Genomic DNA, 22024 nt, shown 5'->3' on the forward strand with positions numbered 1-22024 from the left:
CCACTTTACAAATCCCAGGGTGCTTTTCAAACTCCATTTATAGGTCAGACTGATATCCAGTCAAGGATCCAGCATTCAGTTCAATTTCTAATGTGTGGGCCAAAGACCAAGTTTGGTACTTCTTTTTGCTTATCACAATTTTAAAACTGAATAAAGCCATGGGTATACTGGTACATACAAAAAGAATCATTTTGATATTGGTCATAGAATAATTAAAGACTATGATATACTGAATTTCTATATTCAACTTCTAGAACTTATGTTAGGCAATCTACTTGATAAGCTACCACATGGCAATAAAGGCTATTTCTAAAATCTAGACTTAACAGTAACATACAATTTACGGTCCATAATACAGAAAATAAGTATAAAGCTGTCCAAAATTTCTACAAAATGTTCATTTGTCTGGCCGGGTAGCCCAAACTCACTTAGTTTGTCCATTAGTTCAATACATAATTTAGAAAACACCTAATTATTAAATAGGGACTTTCTTGATCCTCTTCTTGGTTCCCCTTTTGACAATCTCTGAGTTAAAAAGAATCTTGAACAAGGATCATATGAGCACTTATCTCTGTTTTGAATGATTTTACAACATCATGTGTAGTCTTTAAACTTTGCTGGCTTGCCACTTATAAGGGCTTTCTTACTCCTATTCCATAACAGTTATTTTTTTTTCCTTTTATTGCTTCGCACAGTCTGTACTATTCTGTCTACTGTGAAACAAAAAAATCATTCTCTATAATATAAATGGCAGAGGCAAAAGAGTAAAGAAATAAGCCAGGTGTGGTGGCACACACCTGTAATCCCAGTAACTTGAGAGGCTGAGGCAGGATGGAAAGTTTAAAACCTGTCTCAGCAACTTAGGGAGACTCTGACCCAAAATAAAAAATAAAAAGGGCTGGCTAGGGATGTAGCTCAGTGGTAAAGCTCCCCTGGATTAAATTTCCAGTGGGGGATGCGGAGACAGAAAGAGAGAGAGAGAAAAATTCTAGTTTCTCTTGGTTGTCTGTCAGTGTTACATCATTATCACCATAACACTAGTGGCATTTACTAATGAGCCTGGCACTGTGCTTACGATCAATATGCATTATCTCATCCAATCACTCCCTAAAACACTGAAAAATACTCATGTTAATCCTATTGTTATAGAAAAGAAAATGGATCAGTAGGAGTAAATGATCCAAGGACACAAGGTCAAACTCAATATATATATATATATATATATATATATATTTTTTAACCTATGGATATCAGAGGCCCTATTATTCCCTCCTATAAAATCTTTCAGATTTAAAATTCAGTACCTCCATTAGTTTTCAGTGAGAGACCATCTCCGTCTCTTTCTCATTTCTAACTGTACCTAATCTTAAGTCTCCCCTTGAAGCTGATAATGTAGAGCTTTTTATCCTTCCTGTTACTAGATGGCTGGTGTTGCAGCACCTACCCTGTGATACAACTGCCCCAATGCTAAGGCTAACAGATCAATCTGTGAACAAGGTGAAGTGGAGACAATAGATGAAAGGGATATCAGAATCAGAGGGGTAGAGCTCTGCCCGCTCTCTGTCTCTCGGTAGAAGACACCACAGTACATTTCTGGGGAGGTGAGGAAAACTGCCATGTATACTCTGGTCTGTCCAAAGCCTTCCCTCCCACCCTCACTCCACCCTCACACTCCAAGACCATTCCTAGCTCAGACTTCCTACCCACCCCACACATTATATGACCCCCTGTATCTCCTTCACAGCATCAGGTGATATTTTTCCTCCACTTATTTATTTTCATTGTGTTTCCCCTCTCTCTCCTCCATACACCAAAATTTAAGCAGCATCACAGTAAAAACTACATGGCAACCTCTCCATGCTTAGTACCTACTGGGTACTTGATATCCATTAAAGTACATTAATTCTAACCTCTCAGTCTACACTGCACTATGGGATGGGTGAGAAAGCAAGGTGTAGTTTAAGCAAGGAAATAACTAGGAGGGGGAGTGCAGGCAGGCCCATGACCTCAATTTAATATAGTAGCAACTGGGTATTTGAGATAAATTAAAAGATATCATTTGTAACTTGGATTCCAGTTTTCAAGGGTGTCATCCAAGAGAAGCAGCCAAACAAAAAGACGGCTGGCAGCCTCTGGTTATACCAGACAACTCCCTGGTGGACAATATCCCATTTGGAAAGAGCCGCTTGGATCTCTCCTTGCAGACACCAGCTGATCTGCCCAGAGCCATCCCCAGTGACCTCTGAGGCAGCTTCTGGAGCTTGAAAATACATCTCCTACAAGTCAAAAATTGACATATTATCTCCCCCCAAGGCTTCTAACAGTTATTGACGCTATTTGGAAAGCTATGCTTCCATGCCTATTAATAACCTTCAGAAAGAACCCCGAGGAAGTGTCAGGAGAAAAATAGATGTGGCTGAGGGAAGCCAAAGACTCAATCAGAGGTTACAGTTAGCAATTAGGATATCTGAGGAAAAACAACATGAAAGTTGTAACATTTTCTGTATTAAACTTTATCTTGTCAGGAAGTTTAAGACAAAATACTTGGCCAATGAATTCAAGGACTTCAAGTCAAGAAGCCTGGTCTTTACAGAAAAGGACACTTTTAAAAAAGGTTCCTTACCTATTTAAATAAACCTGAACCAGCTACTAACTAACTGCACATCAATTATCTCAGAGAATTTTGTCCACAGGGCTGACATCATCAAGCCTTTTATAGTTATTTACACCTTTCTAAAGTTTCTCCAAGTGACACATTAAATAGCAACAAGTCCAACCTACTCTAAAGAATGGAATTGCTAATTAATCTTTTAAAAAGTCTTTTCTTAGTGGTCTTTCCCTCCCCCCCACCCACCTAGAATGTGATTAATGGAATTCTATCACAATTTAGCTTGAAGTGTGCTTTTGCCAGTCAAGCAGCTAAAGCAGAATCAGATAATTGTGGTATGACTCAACAAACGCACAGCTGTTCATTTAAATATATCCATCAAAAGTATAAATACGATCATGAGAAAGAAAAGGAGCCATGTACCAGGGTCAGTGCAGAAGTTGGATGGGTTAGCATCCAAGTAACCACAACAGAAAACAAGGAGGAGATGGGACATGAGGCAGAAGAGGTTCTAGAGGGATAATGGGTGGGGAAAAAAGGATGTGACCAACAAAAAATACTCGCTGACCTAAATGCAGCAACAATGCCAAGAGAAAAACGAATTGCACTGTGTTAAATGAGAAAGAAAAGAATTTTTAAAAAACAGATGATGTCTCCAAGTACACAGGTAGAAAGCCTATAGGGTAGAAATCAGTGAATCTCATTTGTAAAAACAAAGACACACACACGTACCAAGGCAGAGGAAGACAAGAACAGGATTCTCACCTCCATCCTGGTACACGCATGGCCTTGAAACACCGTGATTCCGAAATCATCATGGAAATGTGGAATTACCTCCAACAGACCCAAAGTACAGATGGTACCCAACTTCATATTTTCGACAGTATGCTGATAAGAACGTGATACATATTAAGTAGTTTTGAACTTTTCTGGACTAGAGATATACCCAACTCTCCTCCCTCTGGAGGCAGAGCAATAGCAGCAAGCTGCAGCTCCCAGTCAGCCCTGCAATCACAAGGGCAAACCACCACACGGCTACATCTAAACTTTCTCTGAACCAACAAAGTCTCCTTCCTAAAAGCAACTGCTCTGGCAGTGAAGGAATCTAAGCACATGTGTAGCCTGACTACTCTGCCATCCTGCACCAAGAGCCATTCCTGTTCTCTCCACTTACAAGCAACCTCTCTTGTATTATCACAAATATCAGCAAAATTCAACAGTTACACCTGAGGGGTAACTGGATCAGCCCCAAGTCCTCCCCTATCCATTTGCTTCATAAAAAGTCATGTATACGGGTTGCCCCCATAGCTCCTTCAGGCCTCAGTCCACAGTGTTCTGCTCAGTCAACCCACTGCAACAACCCTCACTAAGGCAGTAACTATTTTCAGTTCATTCATTATCTGTCAGATTCACAGAGGAACTTCCTCAACACACAGATTCCCCACTCCCGAGAGATGATGATCTGTGATGAGGCCCAGGAATCCCCAACCCTCCAGCTATTTCAGTGATGCAGACAATGACAAAGGGTCTCACTGGTTCTTATGGAGGATGGAGTTGTCAATAATTTCGGTCTTCCCTTGAATTCTTCCCTAGTTGAGGACTTCAGGCCCCACTCTCTGGTGCCTTTAATGCTTTGTTATGTCCAAGGTTCCTTGGATGTGGAATCCTCTTCTGCCACTCATCTGTAAATCTTGGTTTCCCTCAGGGTCCCACACCTCAGCCTTCTCTTCTTCTTCTTACTCAAGGTGCTATTTATTTTCTTAGATTCAGGGTCCACTATAGACCATCAGGCTCCACCATCAAGTTGAGAATGGAATCACCCTCAGATCTTTTCCTTCTTACCTTCTTCCCCATGTATACTTGTCTTTTTACCATTTATAAAATTAACCTTTAGAATTTTTATTACAGATATTTCAAGTTACATAGAAATAGAAAATGTAATAAATGCCAGCTTTTAACATCCAGTTTCAAAAATAATACGCTGACCCCAGTTTCAAAATAATTTGATTTTATGTCTTCTTTCTATTTTTTCCCCTGAGGTATTTTAACCATAGTCCCAAAGGTCGTATCATGTTTCCCACAAATTCTCTAACAGGTAAGTACTGCTTCTAAACATAAATAGAAACCCAGCATCTTACCTAACAAAGTTCAAATTATTATTCCTCCAAATATCTTCTAATAGCTAATCAGTGTTTACATCTGGTGAATTTCCAACTATAAAAACTTCCCCCAAGAAAAGAAGACTGGGATAGTATAAAAGGAAGAAACAGTTCGGGTCCATTTGCAGGTAATATAAGTAGTATCTCAGTATTGTGACAGCTTTAAGAACAATATGCATACAGTGCAGGTGAAAGTAAATGAGTAACTGTGGTCTTCTCTTTCTTTTTTTTTTTTTTTTTGTTTTTTTTGCAGTACTGGGGTTGAACCGGGGGCCTCAAGCACACACATGCATGTCAAGCATTCAGTCACTGAAGTATATTCACAGTGTCTTTTAATTTTTTATTCTGAGACAGGATCATGCTAAGTTATCCAGGTGGGCCTTGAAATTGTGATCTTTCTGCTTCAGCCTCTGGAGTCACTGGGATTAAAGGCATGCACTACTGTGCCTGGTCATTCCCTATTAATTTTGAGAACCAGAATTCCCTATGTGGAATAAAGGGAAAGATAGATGTAACACAGAACAGATGAAGTAAAAACCTTTTAATCTGTTTGAAGTATTGGCATTAAGTATTTCCTACACATATTTCATTCTTGAGCTTCAAAATATTGACCCATCTAGTAACAATGAGCATCCCTGGAACCTAGACTTTAATGTTAAAATACCACTTCCCTCTTAAATTAAGAAAAACAAGTTGAATTGAACCATGAGGATTTAATCATCAAAAACCACCCAGTAATAAACTAGAAGTCAAACGGCTGGGTCCTTCAACAGACAAATGGGGAAAACAGAGAACTGGAGAGGGAAACCTGATAAGAAATAAAAAACTAAACTATAGTGCTAAGTACGAACACCTGGGTGATAAAACTATAAAGAAAACCAAGAAAGCAATTACTGTGAGTATATACTACCTAATATGCTATTTCATGAATTGCATAGAAGTCACACAAAATTTTCACTTTATAATAATTAACTAAGTTGCTGCTTGAGTAAATTTGTTTATTTTTTCAATTAAAAGTAAAGTCAAAGACAAAAGCTGAATATATGCTATAACACACACACACACACCAAGCAAGCAATAAGTACTGTGCATCATATACAGCATGTGCACAATTTTGCCCAGATTTGTATGTTCCACTTTATGCAATAAACTTCTAAAATATTATCACTTCCTTATTTTCAAACTAAAAAAAAATAAAAATTGTTTTTTCAAATTCCAAGTTTGTTTTTGGAGGAGAGAAATAAATGTTGGTTTCCTAGTCATAATCAAAAACCATGTATTTAAAATAGCATCATACAAGTTGGTCCTTCCTCTTACCTATTTCAATTATATAAGTTTCACTGTCCAGAGAAGAAAAGAAGAACCTAGATAAGTGTTTCCCAAAATAAATATACAACACTAATACCAAATAAGAAAAATTAACCTCTTAAAGGTATGAACCCTCTCCAACAAAGTTTTCTATACATAATCTCAATAATAACAGGCTTTCTTCTTAGAGGAAGGAAGTATACTACGAAAGAAACTTTTCTCAAAGAAAAGTTGGAACTACTCAGTAAAACTGTAAGACTTGGTGGTGCCAGTGCTGAGAGTCACAGGGCAGCAGCGCTGGAGACCCAAGGGCAAGAGAGAAACTAGTAGTGACAGAGCACCAGGGGGTATTGGAATGCTAATGAGTTGGCAGAGATTGCCAATTTTTCACTGAAATTCTTTCTTCCATTCTTGTTGGGTACTAGGTGACCACCAGAAATAGCACTTCCCGACCTCTCTTGCAGCTAGATTATACCCATGGCTAAGTTCTCGCTAACTCAAGCTGTAAGGATGCCTGCAACTTTTCTCCGTTGCTGTCACCAGTGAAGGGTCCCAGATAAGAACACGCAGATAATCAGAGTGATAACGATTAGAAAACCAACAGGACAGATGGAACCTGAATCTCTGAATGACCAATAGATTTGGACTGTCCTACTGACCTGTTTTGCTCAGACTAAAACTATTAAGTGAGGAAAAAATATACTTCTGTGTTCTTTGAACCACTACATATTTCAGTCACTTGGTTTACAGCAACTCAGCCTTATTCTAATTAAAAGGGCACCTAGAGAAAAATGAGGTTGGATCATATCTAACATTCCAGATGGATCAAAGATTTAAATCTGAAAAACAAAAACCACATCACATGAGCAGGAACCAGGAGACGTTCTTAAATCTATAACTGGAAAAGGTCTTTAAACTGTGACACAAAAGCCTGAAACCACAAAAAGACTGATTATATATTTACTTCTATAAATTTATCTGTCCATCCTTTATTGAATATCTCCTCCAATAGGATAGAGCAAGAACTAGGGTCTGTTTTCTTCATTACTATATAGCCAGGTGCCTAGAATAAGTTCCTAACACAAAAAAAGGCAATCAATAAATATATGTTTAATGAATAAATTGGTAAATTTAACTATTCAAGATGTTTAATAATCAGCACATCAAAATTATTTGTCTTTATATAAATGACCACCTGGGGAAAAATATAAATGGTTCATATGACAAGGAGAAAAAAGGGAGCTATAAACTGACAATAAAAATCAATATTCTCATAAGTCAATATTCTGATAATAAAATCAATATCTGTTATGGTTTGAATATATTGTACCCACCCCCTACAAAGCTCATTTATGAGATGATGCAAGAAAGTTTAGAGGTGAAATGATTAGATTAAGAAAGTCTTAATCTAACCAATGCAGTAATCCACTTGCATGGATTAACTGGATTAACCAACGTTGGTAAGTGGGTAGGGCCTTGTGGCTGGAGTAGGTAGATGACTGGGGGTGTGTCTTTGACGTATATATTTTGTCCCTGGTGAGCTGGTGCTCTCTCTGCTTCCTGGGTGTCATGTTCTGAGCTGCCTTCCTCCACCATGCCCTTCTGCCATGATGTTCTGCCTCACCTCAGTCATAGAGCAACGGAGTCAGCCATCTATGAACTGAGACCTCTGAAACCATAAGCCCCAAATAAACTTTCCCTCCTGTAAAAGTGTTCTTGACAGGTTTTAAGGTCAGAGTGGTTAAAACAAAACAAACAAACAAACAAAAAAAAAAACTGACTAAAACAATAACCCAATAGGAAAACAGACAAAGATATAGAATAAAAGGTACAGATCTAGAAATACAAACAGCTTTTAAACTTATGAAAATATTTTCAATGTCAATCAAAATAAGAAAAATGGAAATAAAAGCTATACTAAACTGACATTTTTCACCTATAAATTTGGCAATGAAAAAAAAAACCCTATCAGTTCCGCAATCATACTGTGATTGGCAAAGATATGAAGAAGCAACATTCTCATCCATTTTTGGTGAAATCTTAAACTAATAAGCTCTAAGAGCAACTTGGTGATAAATTTCTACCAAAATTAAAATATATGTATCCTGTGACCCAGCAATTCTACTAGAAATGGATCCTACAGATTCCATGTTTGAAATGACATATATAAGAAGTTATTCTCATAGCTCTGTTCATGATAATAAATACTGGAAATACATCTATTAATATAGACCTGGTTAAATAAATTACAGCATGTCTTTACAGGAGAATATCTGGCATTCGCTGAAAACGAATGAGACTTTAATAAGGGAGAACTTCCAAAAAACATTATTCCAAAAAAAAAAAGATGCAAACCTTGATATATTCTTAATCTGTGTAAAAAAAATTAGTAATTTATAGGTTATATACTTACATATTATACATAGTCAGAAATCTCTGAAAGAAAATGGTAACAATGGTTTCCCAGGGTAACTGGGTACTTGGGGAAAAGGGAGATTTATTTTTTACTGCACACCCTGTGTCTTTTAAATTTTGTCTACATTGATTATATTACTTTTCTAAAAATAAATACCTTACACAATAAAAAAATACAAATATTCATTCCCACTATTAGATATCTGAAAGCTTCTCTGGTGATTCTCACTGTTAGCCACATTAGGAAACAATTGAACTAAATAAATTTAACTTTGTTTCATAATTAAAGAATCACAGGGTTAGCAATTAACTACAGCCATCATCTTTTCCTCTTCCCCTCAACTAAACAAATATACAAAATACAGTCAGTCGCTTAATGCCATCCCTGTTACTCATGACTTCCTCTTAAAACTAATTCAACCTCACACCAGCTTACATAGGCATGAAAGTATTTCAAAATGCTCAAAGGATGGTAGCCAGAACTAACAACTATGCTTACATATCAACACAGCCTCCAGAAAATGAAAATTTGACATAGCTGATACATCAGCAACAGCCTAAAGCAGCGCATCATCTGCCGTGGAAAATATAAACTCATGTGGTTAATGACTCCAAGTCTAGTGTCAACACTGGTTTGGTGCCTGATGTGAAAGGCCTCCCTTCCCCCACGGCCTTTAAATTACAGGCTAAAGTGCTAGTTATTATTATGCTACAGCCAGGTAAGCAGGCATTACTTAGACTGAAACTGAATTCTGCTTAGAAGGAAAAAGGTCCACAGTATATCAAATGGAGAGGGAAAGCAAGTTGTAAAACAAAATGTGTAATCATGTTTCATCAATTTTTAAACTTAATAAACCAATTTTGATTTCTTAAAAAATTTTTAGTTCTTGACTGACCTTCATTTTATTCATTTATTTATAAGTGATGCTGAGAATTGAACCCAGTGCCTCACGCATGCTCGGCGAGTGCTCTACCACTAAGCCACAACCCCAGTCTCCCAATTTTATTTGTTTATTAAAAATGTCCACATAGGGCTGGGGAGATAGCTCAGCTGCACAAGCACAAGGCCCTGAGTTCAATCCCCAGTACCACAAAAAAAAAAGTCTACATAAAAAAGTTCACCTATAACCCCAGTGTCCCAGGAGGCTGCGGCAGAATCCCAAGTTCAAGGTCAGCCTGGGAAAATTAGTGAGAACCTGTCTAAAAAAGTAAATAAAAACGGTTGGAGATGTACCTCAGTGGTAGAGTGTCCCTGGGTTCAATCCCCATTACCACAGAGAAGGAAAAAACGGTGAGAAGAAAAAAGTATCGTAGCCCTATACAGTGAAAGGAACGGCAGAAACATTTTTATATGTAGGGGAAATGATGGTGTTATTTTAAAAACTTAGCCAAAATTAAAGAATAGCTGTACAGATCTACCACCCCAAAAGCCTACCATCCAGGCAATACAAGAACCAAAACCAGTAGGTTGATCCTAAATTTCTTATATTAGATTCACATAAAATAACAAAATAATCATTTGTGGCAAAGAAATTACCCTGTTGATCTGATCTCTGCCAAAGAGCATTAAAAGAGGTGATCTGTTGAAATGGTCGTACAACCAGCTCTGGCGGCGCTGCTTGGAGAGGTCCGAGGAAAAGCTGACTCAGCTACCTTAAAGCTGGCTCCCGGTCACATCTGCCCCCAGTCCTTCAAGCAGAGCGCCCTCCTTTAGAGCTTCACTGGCTGTGTTCCCTGGGAGGTGCTCCTGGAGTCCTCTAGATTTAGGAGCTCTCCAGCAGTCTCCCTGTGGCAATGTGATGCTCAGGACCGCTCAGGGCTGCAGAGGAAAAGAAAGAAAATTCTGTAGCGAAACAGAAGAAAATTCTGTAGTTGTGTGAATGCGCTGGTTAAAGGCAAGTCCACAACTTGACAAATTTTTCAACTGGGATCATAAAACTAAAGCTGACTGACAAGTGAAATATGAATAGAAAAGTTTGAAAACACTGATATTTTTAAGTATTTTTGTAAATTACCCAAACCCAGTAAAAGGTTGGCAAATTTCAAACTCAAATTCCTTCAAAGCCCCTATGCCACGGCTCAAGACCATTACAAAAAAGAAAAGGAAAAAAAAAATCAAACAAAAACAATGGCAGTGTGTATTAATTTTTATATGTACTTCTTTAAAAAAAAAAGAAGTCTGAGCAGTACAAAGGACAGAATGAACAAAGTTCCCTTCTCTTTCCAGACCCCCTAGTCCTCCCTAGAGACATCCAGTAAACCAAAATCACCAATTTTGGGGGAAATTTGGAAATATCTGGTTTGGGTCCATTTCAAGCAACATTCTCAGTAGTAGACATCTAGTTCAAAGACTCCTAAAACAATGGTGTGTAGAAGGAGCACGAAATGGAAGGGAAGAGGTCCTCTAGATAACTAACAAAAAACAAAAAGCCACCCAGGCTCCCTTTTCCTTTAGTAAGACTTGAAAAACATCACCATTTGCCAGAGGAAATTTTTATTAGAACCAAACTTTCCTATTTAAATCCTTAAAAAACACAAAGTGCTGAATACCCTACTCCTTTTTTTCTTTCCTTTTCTTTTCTTTTTTTTAACTTCAAGGAAAATTTTGTCAAGAAAATTTTCATGGAAATAAATCTAAGCAGAAAACAAACCCAAAGTACAACATTTCTAAGTAATTATGTGGAAAAGAAAATCCTTCCAGTCATCTTGGAATTCAAGGGAAAAGTTTTGCAGATAGTATCAAAACATCCCTTGCTTCAGCTTAAACTGAGGTTCCCCATCTATTGGGAAAAAAACCTAGACACGTAAAAGACACACTAAAAATCACACACAATAAAAAGGCCTCATCGTAGAGAGGTCAACCAGAAAGGTGCCATTTTCAGCCATTATTTAGCAAAGTTAAAGAGTAAAACTCCATTCGTACAGTGGACATCCTTACAAACTCTTCTGCCGAGTAGCACCCACAAACCCTTGAGTTTTCAAAATAAACTTTTGTAATACTGGTATTTTTCAAGATCATGGGGCTAAGGTTGCTTTCTTCTTTGCCAACAACTAGCTTTGTTTAAGGAGTAGGCCATCATCACTAGCTCTCATGTCTAGGGTCAATTGTGTCTAGAGTCACACGTGCTTTGTCAGTGGAAGATTTAGAGAAGCAAGAAAATTTTAAAAATACTAGTGTATATTTTCCAAATTCTTTCAGAATCTCTGCTTTAAAAAATCAGAGAATGACTTTCTCCCCAGTGCTCGGGATTAAGTTCAGGGTCTTGAGCATGCTAGGCCAATGTGCACCATGGAGCTGCACCCTACATTTTTAAATTACATTCCAGCCTCATCTTCACTGCATGGAATTCCTTCCCATCCTTCAAGACAGTGTTCATGTTCTCCTGCCTCTGTTCAGCCTACTCCAAACATATTTTCCAGATCTTTCTCATGCTGATTTTCTGGTATTTATATTCTATATGACTCAACTTGGCATGCAGTTCTCTGCCATGAACTAGGTTTGTCTCAAAATCAATTTAAAACTAGGTGAAGATCACGTACTTTCTTCTGTTCCATTCCTCCTTCATAGTACCTAGCAGACAGTGTGTTCAAGGGTTATTGTATAAAAACAAAATCTGAAAACTAAATATAACTTAACATTTAATTTTTTGTTCTTTTTATTATACATGACAGTAGAATGTATTTTGACATATCATACATACATGGAACATAACTTCCCAATTTTGTGGTTGTACATGATATGGAGTTACACTGGTCATGTATTCATGTATGAACATAGGAAAGCCATGTCTGATTCATTCTGTCTTTCCCATTCCCATTTGTTTTAGTCACCTTTTTTTGCTGCTGTGATTAAAGCACCCAACCAGCAAAATTCTGGGGCAGGAAAAGTTCATTTGAGTGCTCACAGTTTCAGAGGTCTTAGTCCATAGAAGGCTGACACCATGCCACCTCCCTTGCCTCCCTACCTCCTATGCAACTCCTGCCTATTGTGTCAGCATCTGCATATCAGAGAGAACATTCAGCCTTTGGTTTTTGAGGAATGGTTAATTTCACTTAGCATAATAGTCTCCAGTTCCATCCAGTTACCAGCAAATGCCATAATTTCATTTTTCTTTATGGCTGAGTAATACTCCATTTTGTATATGTACCACATTTTCTTTATCCATTCATCTGTTGAAGGGCAAGTAGGTTGGTTCCATAGCTTAGTTATTGTGAATTGAAGCTGCTATAAACATTGATGTGGCTGTATCACTATAGTACGCTGATTTTAAGTCTTTGGGTATGCCACAGAATAGGATACCTGGGTCAAATGGTGGTTCCATTCCAAGTTTTCTGAGGAATCTCCAAATTTCCAGAGTAGTTGCACCAATATGTAGTCTCACTAGCAATATATGAATGTACCTTTTTCCCCACATCCTCACCAGCACTTATTGTTACTTATACTCTTGATAATTGCCATTCTGACTAGAATGAAATGAAATCGCAGTGTAGTTTTAATTTGCATTTCTCTAATTGCTAGTGATGTTGAACATTTTTCAATATATTTGTTGACCATATTTTTTCTTCTGTGAAGTGTCTATTCAGGTCCTTTGCCCATTTATTGATTGGGTTATTGGGTTTTTTGGTGTTAAGTGTTTTGAGATTAATGCTCTATCTGAGGTGCGTGTGGTAAAGATTTTCTCCCATTCAATAGGCTCCTTGTTCACATTCTTGATTGTTTCCTTTGCTGTGAAAAGGTTTTTTAGTTTGATACCATCCCATTTATTGAGTCTTGATTTTACTTCTTGTGCTTTTTAGGAGTCTTGTTGAAGAACTCAGCTCCTAAACTGACATGATAGAGATTTGGGCTAATTTTTTCTTGTAGTAGATGCAAGGTCTCTGGTCTAATGCCTAGGTCCTTGATCCACTTTGAGTTGGGTTTTGTGCAGGGTGAGAGACAGGGGTTTAATTTCATTTTGTTATGTATGGATTTCCAGTTTTTCCAGCACTATTTGTTGAAGAGGCTATCTTTTCTCCAATAGATGTTTATGGCAACTTTGTCTAACATGAGATAACTGTATTTATGTGGATTTGTCTCTGGGTTTTCTATCTCATACCATTGGTCTTCTTGTCTGTTTTTGTGCCAATACCATGTCTCTGAAGTATAATTTAAGGTCTAGTATTGTGATGCTTCCTGCTTCATTTTTCTTACTGAGGATTGCTTTGCCTATTCTGGGCCTCTTATTTTCCAAATGAATTTCATAATTGTTTTTTCTATTTCTATGAAGAACATCATCAAAACCTTAGTAAGAACTGCATTAAATCTGTATAGTGCTTTTGGTAGTATGGCCATTTTGACAATATTAATTCTGCCTATCTAAGAACATAGGAGAGCTTTCCATTTTCTAAGGTCTTCTATTTCTTTCTTTAGAGTTCTATATTTTTCATTGTAGAGGTTTTTCACCTCTTTTAACATTTGTTTTAAAATTCATGGAGATCTCAAATAACCCATGAATAAATGTCAAAACTGGTGATGTATTACATGAAAGAAAGGTTAGTAAAATAAGAGGTAAAATACTGAACGAAGTCCAAATACTTAAATGTTCCAAATGGTCTACGTAGGATCCATGTCCGCACAAATACCTTCAATGTCAATAAGCAAGCTTGGCAGACCTCAGAAGTAGTAGAAAGAAATGATGTTCAAAATCCCAAGGGTGTTTAAAACATTAAAACAAAGAATAATTTTAAAAAACTTATGCACTAATTAAAATCAGTACTATAAGATACATATCTATATAACAAACTCCAGCAACTTGGCACTAGACTTTCATTGACCTAAGCTTTTTCCAAAAATTTAGCCAACATATTTGTTTGGTTATGGAATTTTAATTATTGGCAGCCAATGAAGCTGCATAAAAATCTGACCCATAAAGGTCAAAAGCACATTCCTGCGAGGGGGTAGGGGAGACTATGAAGAAAGGGAAAAAAAGAAATCAATCCAATTCTCTAGCTCTAATTTTGAACATTTAACATTGCAGTACATTTTCCATTAGTCCAGTTCAAAAGAAAATGCACAGGTTCTTAAAAGCTGTAAAATGATGGGACCCAAGTAACAGGCAAGCGTATGAAGTATTTATATCCAAACAGGGTCTCAGCAGTCAACACAGCAGCTGAGCAACAGGAAACAAACAAATAAAACAAAGCAAAAAACAGTTTAAGTTTTGTCAACTTTGTAGTAATAACCACATCCTTGGCTTCTAGAAGTTGTAGCTTCCAAATATTGCAAATCCCCATCCTTGCAGGAACCATCCCATTCACTCTGTCCACACAGTCCCATCACACAAACTAACCATGGTGCACCTCGCTATGGAATCACCACTAACCAAAATCACTCTAAGAAGTGGGATACAGAACAAAGAAAACAAGGTCAATGTACACAATGGAGTTTTATTTAGCCATAAGAAACAAAAATATGTTATCTGCAGAAAAATGGATGGAACTGAAGAGCATCATAGTAAGTTAAATAAGCCAGACTCTGAAAGACATGTATCACATGTTATCTCTCACATATGGATGCAAGGAGGGAAGAGTGGGATCTAATGAGAGTGGAAAGGAGACCAGTAGGGTAGGAGAAGAGGTTCAAGGGAGGAAAAGAGGAGGTACTAAGGAGTGAAATTGATCAAATTATGTTATATGCATGTACAGATATGCCACAATGAAACACTAAGCTGTATAATTAATATGTAGTAATAAAAACTTTTTAAAAAAGAAATCCTCCCAAACCATAGTGAAACACTAAAAATAAGCAGAAAAATGTACCAAGCCATTTTGTGTTAAATCCAGCTACTTGGGAAGCTGAGACTAGATGATCTCAAGTTCAAGACCAGCTTTAGCAATTTAGTAAGACACTGTCTCAAAGTAAAATTTTAAGAAGTGTTGGGGAAATAGTTCAGCGGGAGAGTGCTCACCTAACATATGCAAGACTCTGGGTTCCATCCCCAACACTTTTAAAAAGACTGGGCATGGCAGTGCACACTGTAATGCCAGTGATTCAGGAGGTTGAGGTAGGAGAATCCCAAATTCAAGGCCAGCCTCAACAATGCAGTGTCTCAAAATAAAAAATAGAAAAGGCTAGAGTTGTAGCTCAGTGGCAAAGCACCCTAAGGATTCAATCCCCAATACTACCCCCCAAAAAAGGAATAAACCTATGCAAATTTTTTTTTTTAAAAAGTGGAATTGTAGTCCAAGAACATGGACTCAGGAAGCAAACTAAACTTTCAAAGCTACTAAATGTGACCTTCACAAATCATTTAACCTCTGTGAGTTTCAGTTTCCTTTTTCATGAAAAAGGATAAATACCTTCATCTTTAAGAGTTAACTAATAATCAGTTAGTGAACGTCTTCATTCTGGCTAACAAGACTGGCACTATCTGACTTAATCTAACAATGAAATTGAGAGGAAGTACTATTTCCATATTATACATAAGAAAATAATGTTCAGACAGGTTTAAGTAAGAATGTTCAAGGTCACAGTTTTTTTAGTTAGTGGCGAAACCAGAAATTAGCCCATATTTTTCTGACTCCAAAAATCTGTGCTCCTAATTACCACCAAGTTAAATTGACTCTTGACTGTAAATATTGAACCAATACTCATAGTGAATATTCTGAATTCCCTTTCATGCCTCTATCCCTCAGGATAATTGAAGGGGTAAAGTATCATGATAAGAAAAGTATGAAACATACCAATTCCAACAATAACACAAATTATTTGTAAGATACGACAAATGTCCTCCTGTTCTGAATCTAAAGTAATATTAGTGCAATCAAGCACATAAATGTTGAGGATCCTTCAATACTAGTCCACTCCAGACATCTACCTATGTGGGGAAACAGGCCTGATCTGCTAGCAGTCTAAAGAAAGGCAATGGGGTCATCAGTCAGCTTCCAAGATTCCTGACTCCCAATGGAAACAAACGAAATATGTCAGATGCTGTAAATACAGATAAATCCAGGAACACCACAGGTGTCGGTGGGGCAGGAGGCGGGGGGTAGCACGTGAAGTTGGGAAAGACCAGAGCTGACTGAGATAAAGTACAGATGAGGGACAGCAGCTCCCTGACTCTAGGAGTTTCCAAATTCTCAACAATTATTAATCTTTGAATTTGGGGGCGATAAATGGAAATCTCCAGGAAATTTCTCTAGAATTCCCCAAAATATATTATTGCTGAAGTACTTCCAAAACAAACCAGGTACAGGAGCAGACACCTGTAGTCCCAGCTACTCAGGAGCCTGAGTCAGGAGGGTCATTTGAGCTCAGGAATTTGAGGCCAACCTGGACAACATAGTGAAATCCTGTCTCAAAAGAAAAAAAAATACTTCCATACATTCTTTACTCATTATTAATTATGGATATCTAAAAGCATTACTAAATAAGAAATAGCAAGCTTAGTGGTATTTACAAAGAACTGTGGCCTATAGTAAATATTAAAACCCGAAAAAAAATGCCAGCTAACATTACTGGATAGTATTCAAATTGCAGGCAAAATCCAGCCCACAGTCTGTTTTTATAAATAAAAGTTTTATTGGAACAGGCACACTTGTTCGTTTTACGTAAAGTCTATGTCTCTTTTCACACTGAAATGGCAGAGTTGATAGCTGTGACAGAGTCCGTATGGCTTGCAAAGCCTAAAATATTTACTATCTAGCCCTTTAGAGAGAAAGTGTGTTGACCCCTGCAATAACCTACATTCAAATCTACAAGCAAAGTTAACAGTAGTACACAGAATCACAAGTTGAAACTGCCAACTTAGACTTATTTTGCTTCTGAAACTTGTTTCTTGGAATACCACCCATAGGATTTGTATACAGTAAGCTATGCATATAAACTTATTTTATTTGCAAGGATGACTCACCACCAGTAGTAGCAGACTGGGCCACAAACACACATTTAACAGCAAGAGCTACAAGCAATCAAGACCAATTCTCTCCCACATGTTCCTATCCTGCCCTGACTCCAAGAAATGTCCTTCTTAACCTTCAGCTCCACACGTCACCTTTTCTGTGCTTGCTTTCAACTTGACATCAATTGACTCTTTCTACCTACTACTATCTCTATTTTGACTATTTTAACTCTCACAGGAGAATTATAACCCTTTTTCCCATTTACCTGATAACTGATTTTCATTCCTGAAGGGATGAAAACATAAACAGTACATTTAGTAAGAAATCCTGGGAAAGAATTCTGCCACAGGAATACTAATCTCTCCAGGTGTATATCCAGACTGAGTAGGGATCAAACTCACTAGACTTTTAAACAATAAGGGAAAAGTAGTGGGGAGGGAAGGAAGGAATGAGAAGGAATGAAATCCCCAGGATGTTTTAAGGAAAATATCAAGGTTTCACAAGCCTAGGGAGAAGACGAGCCAAAGAGAAGATTCAGTGAAGTGGGGCTATCCTGACAGTTTGGCCCCAGTGACAGGATTTAAGACCCAAATATCAGAGCACCTTACTCCTCTAGAATTTAATGTATAATTTGGTTGAGATGAGAGGGACCCACTGTGGATTATTTAATTACTCAGTTTAATTAAGTAACAGACTACACTTCTGAAGATAACCTGCTTATACTTTGTAACCTCAAAACTCTCCACTGAAGTGGTTTGGCGGTCCATCAAAATCCCTTTCATTCATTCAGCCAAAGACTCATTTATTTGTGCCAGCAATACAAAGTAAGAGGATCAAGGATGAAACTTGAGGGAAGAAAGGCAGGGGGCCGTGGTAGACTAAGGGAGTTCCAGGTCTGCACCAGAGCCCTGAGCTGAATCCCAGCCCAGTCAGCCACCAGTCACTTGAGCTTGAGTCAACTGTCTATGAAGCAGCGTCCCGCAGGCAAGCCCGCACCATGACGTCCCTGTAGAGCTGCCACAGGTAACGAGAATGGCACACAGTGGGTGCTAATGAATAGTAGCTATTATTATAAACTCAATATTTAAGGGGTAAGAAGAGGAGACAGTAGAGATGACTAAGGCTGAATTATTAGGTTGAATCACATGAAATGATTGAGATTTGGCCATTTTGACTCACACAAATTGCATTTTTTTTTTGAATTGGGGGTTGAACCCAGGGCTTTGCAAATGCGAGGCAGACTCTTTGTCACTGAGCTACATCCCAGTACCACAAATTGCAATTTTAAATAAGTATTATCAAGGCTACTACAGGGAAGCCTGGAAAACGGGAATATGAAAGACTAACAGTCCCCAAACTCACTCCTCCACCAGTGTGGCAGCTTAAAAGGATTTATAAGACACCAAATAGGAAGGCACAGGCTAAAACAGAATTCCCCCAGAGTTACCACCTCACCAGATGTGAGGGTGACGTCAGAGAAGGGCAGATCCTTCAAAGACGGAAAGACAAAGACTAGCATTTCCCACTTACAGGGGACCCACAAAACTCACTCCTTTCTCTCTTCCTTCCCAATTCCTGCTCTCTCATTTCTTTCCCTATGAAAAACCAAACAGTGTCACTTGTTAATTAGTTGGGAAAGGAACTGGACCTAGCATCTCTAGTCAACTGATGTCACTCACCACACAGCAAATCCTTCTCCATGTCTTTAGAACAGTGGGAAGGTCGGTAAAGAAATCCAGCAGATCCATCATCTCTTTTCCTCGTTTTCCTATACTTTCTTCGTACTGGGTGTTGTGTGTGTCATGACATTCCCCTAAGCCTCAACCCCAGTTGTTCTATTCCAGCTACATCTGTATCTCAAAAATGCTCTGAGTGAGGAATCAGCACCTGGAATGGAGAAGGATTAAGAACTGGCAGAGGTAAGGAAGGAGGAACCTGTCATTTCTTCTATTCTCTAACATTCCCTGAACACCCCTAAACAGAAACAGACTGGAATGGCAATGTGGGGGCTCTTCTTGGTCTGTTCAGTTCAGCATCTTGTGTGCACTTCCCAATCTAGCACCACTGCAGCATCCATACCACCGCGGCGCCCATGTTTTAACTGTTGTCTCACCGGAATGTGGTAATCCTTGATGATTACCCTCACACACAATGCCATTCAGGCTTTCATCAGCTCCTGATCTCAAAGCACTTTTACAAGAGTTTGCAAGGATGCCACCCACCGGGCTAGGACCAGATTTTCTGGTTTTTAATGGGGTGTCTGGCGTTTTGCTTCTCCTAAGCTTTACTCTGGGGTGCCTATGTCTATTTACCTCACTACACAGATATTTAGCAAAGCTTCCACGAGGACCCTCTTGAAAGCAGAAACTGTGTCCAACCCCCTGCTATATCTCCCAGGCTGGACTAACATTGTGCCAGATTGGTTTAAATATATATGGAATGAGTGACATTTAAAATTACAGAAAAACCAAAAGCATTAACAATTGCAAATGCATAGTGGTAAAAAAAAAAAAAAAATTCCTCTATCACTACATGGCTAAGTTTCTACCCAAGATATCAAATGCAAAGCAGGAAAGAAAAGGACAAAATATTCTCATCCCCACTTACAAATATTTATGTTATTTATCAACCTAAATAAATGTTTCACCAAATCACTGTCCCTAATTAAATTTCAACAAGAATAAACTGAATAAAAGTTAATCAACACTCTTTCTAATCCGTTAGTTGAAATTATCATTTGCCACCAGGCATAAAGGCATTCCCAAGGCTACTCAGCCAACTGCTTGCCCTCGCCAAGAGTACAAGGTAACAAGAAAAAAAAGATCCAATAAAGTTAAAAACAAAAATGAAAGGTGAACAATGTGTCACATGGCCTTGTTTTCTTGTTGTTATCATGTATGTGTGTATGTGTGTGTGTATACTATTTAAGCATAATTATGTCAGACAAGCTGTGTATTTTGAAAGTAGTTACCAGTCCTATAATGAGTTATCTAAAAAAAAAAATAACCTTCAAGCTTCCTGATGAGAAAAATAGCCTCTTATGTATCTTTGTCTTATTATCTTTTATAATAATTGGGGCTATATCCCTTCCATATTAGATAGTCAATACACACTTGTTAACCTATGAACACTGAGTTAATAGAAGTTAAGGGTTGCAGATATAGTTTAGTGGTAGAGTGCTCACCTAGCATGTGCAAGGCCCTGGGTTCAATTCCCAGTGTACCCAAAAAACAACAACGAAAAAGGAACTTAACATCAAGTCAAGAATTTAGGTAACTCTGGGTTTATCACTGACTAAGTAAGTGGACTTGAGCATTAGAGCTCTTCAAAATCTGCTTCGATCACCTGTATGGGGTTATGCAGGGAGTCATCAAAGTTCAGTGGAGAAAGCACCGTGGAGAAAGGCACCTCTGGTGCCTTTGCAGTGTGATGCTGGGAAGTCACTCACCCTCTCTGATTTCCATTTCTAAATATAAACAAAGGACAGTGGTCTGGGTCACTAAGTTCCCCACTAGCTCAAAGATTCTCTGCTTAGACATTTCATTTGTGATTGCTACCAGGATTTCTCAAGAATTATGCTAACAAGAAGGCATACTCTTTAATTAAAGATGGTTTTCCAATCTACTCCTGTACTCAGATAGCACCCAACCTACTCATGAAAGAAAAAAGCTAAAAACAACATTTTTCATTTAATTTAGCAGTTCAGATCTTAACTCAGAGGTTTGCTTTTCATTTAATTTGTTTACCAATAATTTGCCTGCCAATTGAAGGATAAATGAGTAAGAAAATGCAGAAGAGAAGTAGTAAAACAGTAGGTATTCATCACAACCAGGCTCTCAGGGGCATAAGAATACATACAGGATCCCAAAACTAAAGTCATCGTGTCTACCTCAACCATCCCCCAAACAAGCTGATATTCCCTTATGTTCTAACCCCTGATATGGAAGCACCTATTGACCTTGATTAACAACCCAGAAACCAAGTTCACCTTACAAACCCACCACTACCTTTGACTGTCCCCACAGCAGTACTCATTCCTGGTTTCCTCTACATACCTGCCAACAGGGCAGTCGATCCATCCACTGAGCTGCCTCTCAGCTGCTTGAAGCAGTCACAGGATCACACCAACATGTGCTGACTCCTGGCGTTCCCAGCCTGGCCCAAGACATCTCTAGCCTTACCAGGTATCACCGCACAGGGCCCCCTCGCCCTAACTGCACCTTACAGCTCCCTGAGCACACCATGATCTTATTCACTTTCTGCCTTTGCACTTGTCGATCTGAAATATGCATTCGGCAAATTCCTGTGCTTCCGAATCAGCTCTAGCATCACCTCCCAAAGCTTCCACATTGATATCCCATCTGAGATGTATGTCCTCTCATCTGGTGTTCCAAAACTTAACTGCCTAAGCACTCAAAGAGTACACTTCAATTTTTCCAGTTTAACTATTTGCCTAGTGAGTTTGTGGACTCTTCACAGATAAGTAGTATTTTTCATTCTGAAATATCAGGAATGTCTTAAAACCAATACCTCCTTAATAAAATGTTGATATACGAATGGGTATATCCTGACAATGGATTCGAAGCATAAAAGGCACCCTCCAAGAGAAATATGAAAAAAATGTAAAAACAAATTATTATGCTAGTGGCAAAAA

At 38.2% G+C, this 22024-nt stretch overlaps 1 protein-coding gene across 4 annotated transcripts in view; it reads right to left on the reverse strand.

Annotated features, from left to right (window-relative positions):
* Window positions 1-22024, reverse strand: part of Acvr1 (activin A receptor type 1) — a 120676-nt gene that overhangs the window by 57557 nt on the left and 41095 nt on the right. Inside the window, exon 2 of one of the 4 annotated variants that reach the window (XM_047546548.1) lies at window positions 10144-10309. The exons of 1 other annotated variant lie outside the window; for it this stretch is intronic. The gene's annotated coding sequence lies outside the window, so the exon portion shown is untranslated. Of the gene's footprint in view, window positions 1-10027; window positions 10334-22024 lie in introns of those variants that run through there. 2 more of the 4 variants (XM_047546546.1, XM_047546547.1) reach the window with 2 other exon arrangements.

This window comes from Sciurus carolinensis, chromosome 3, assembly GCF_902686445.1.
Source record: "Sciurus carolinensis chromosome 3, mSciCar1.2, whole genome shotgun sequence".
Lineage (NCBI taxonomy): Eukaryota > Metazoa > Chordata > Mammalia > Rodentia > Sciuridae > Sciurus > Sciurus carolinensis.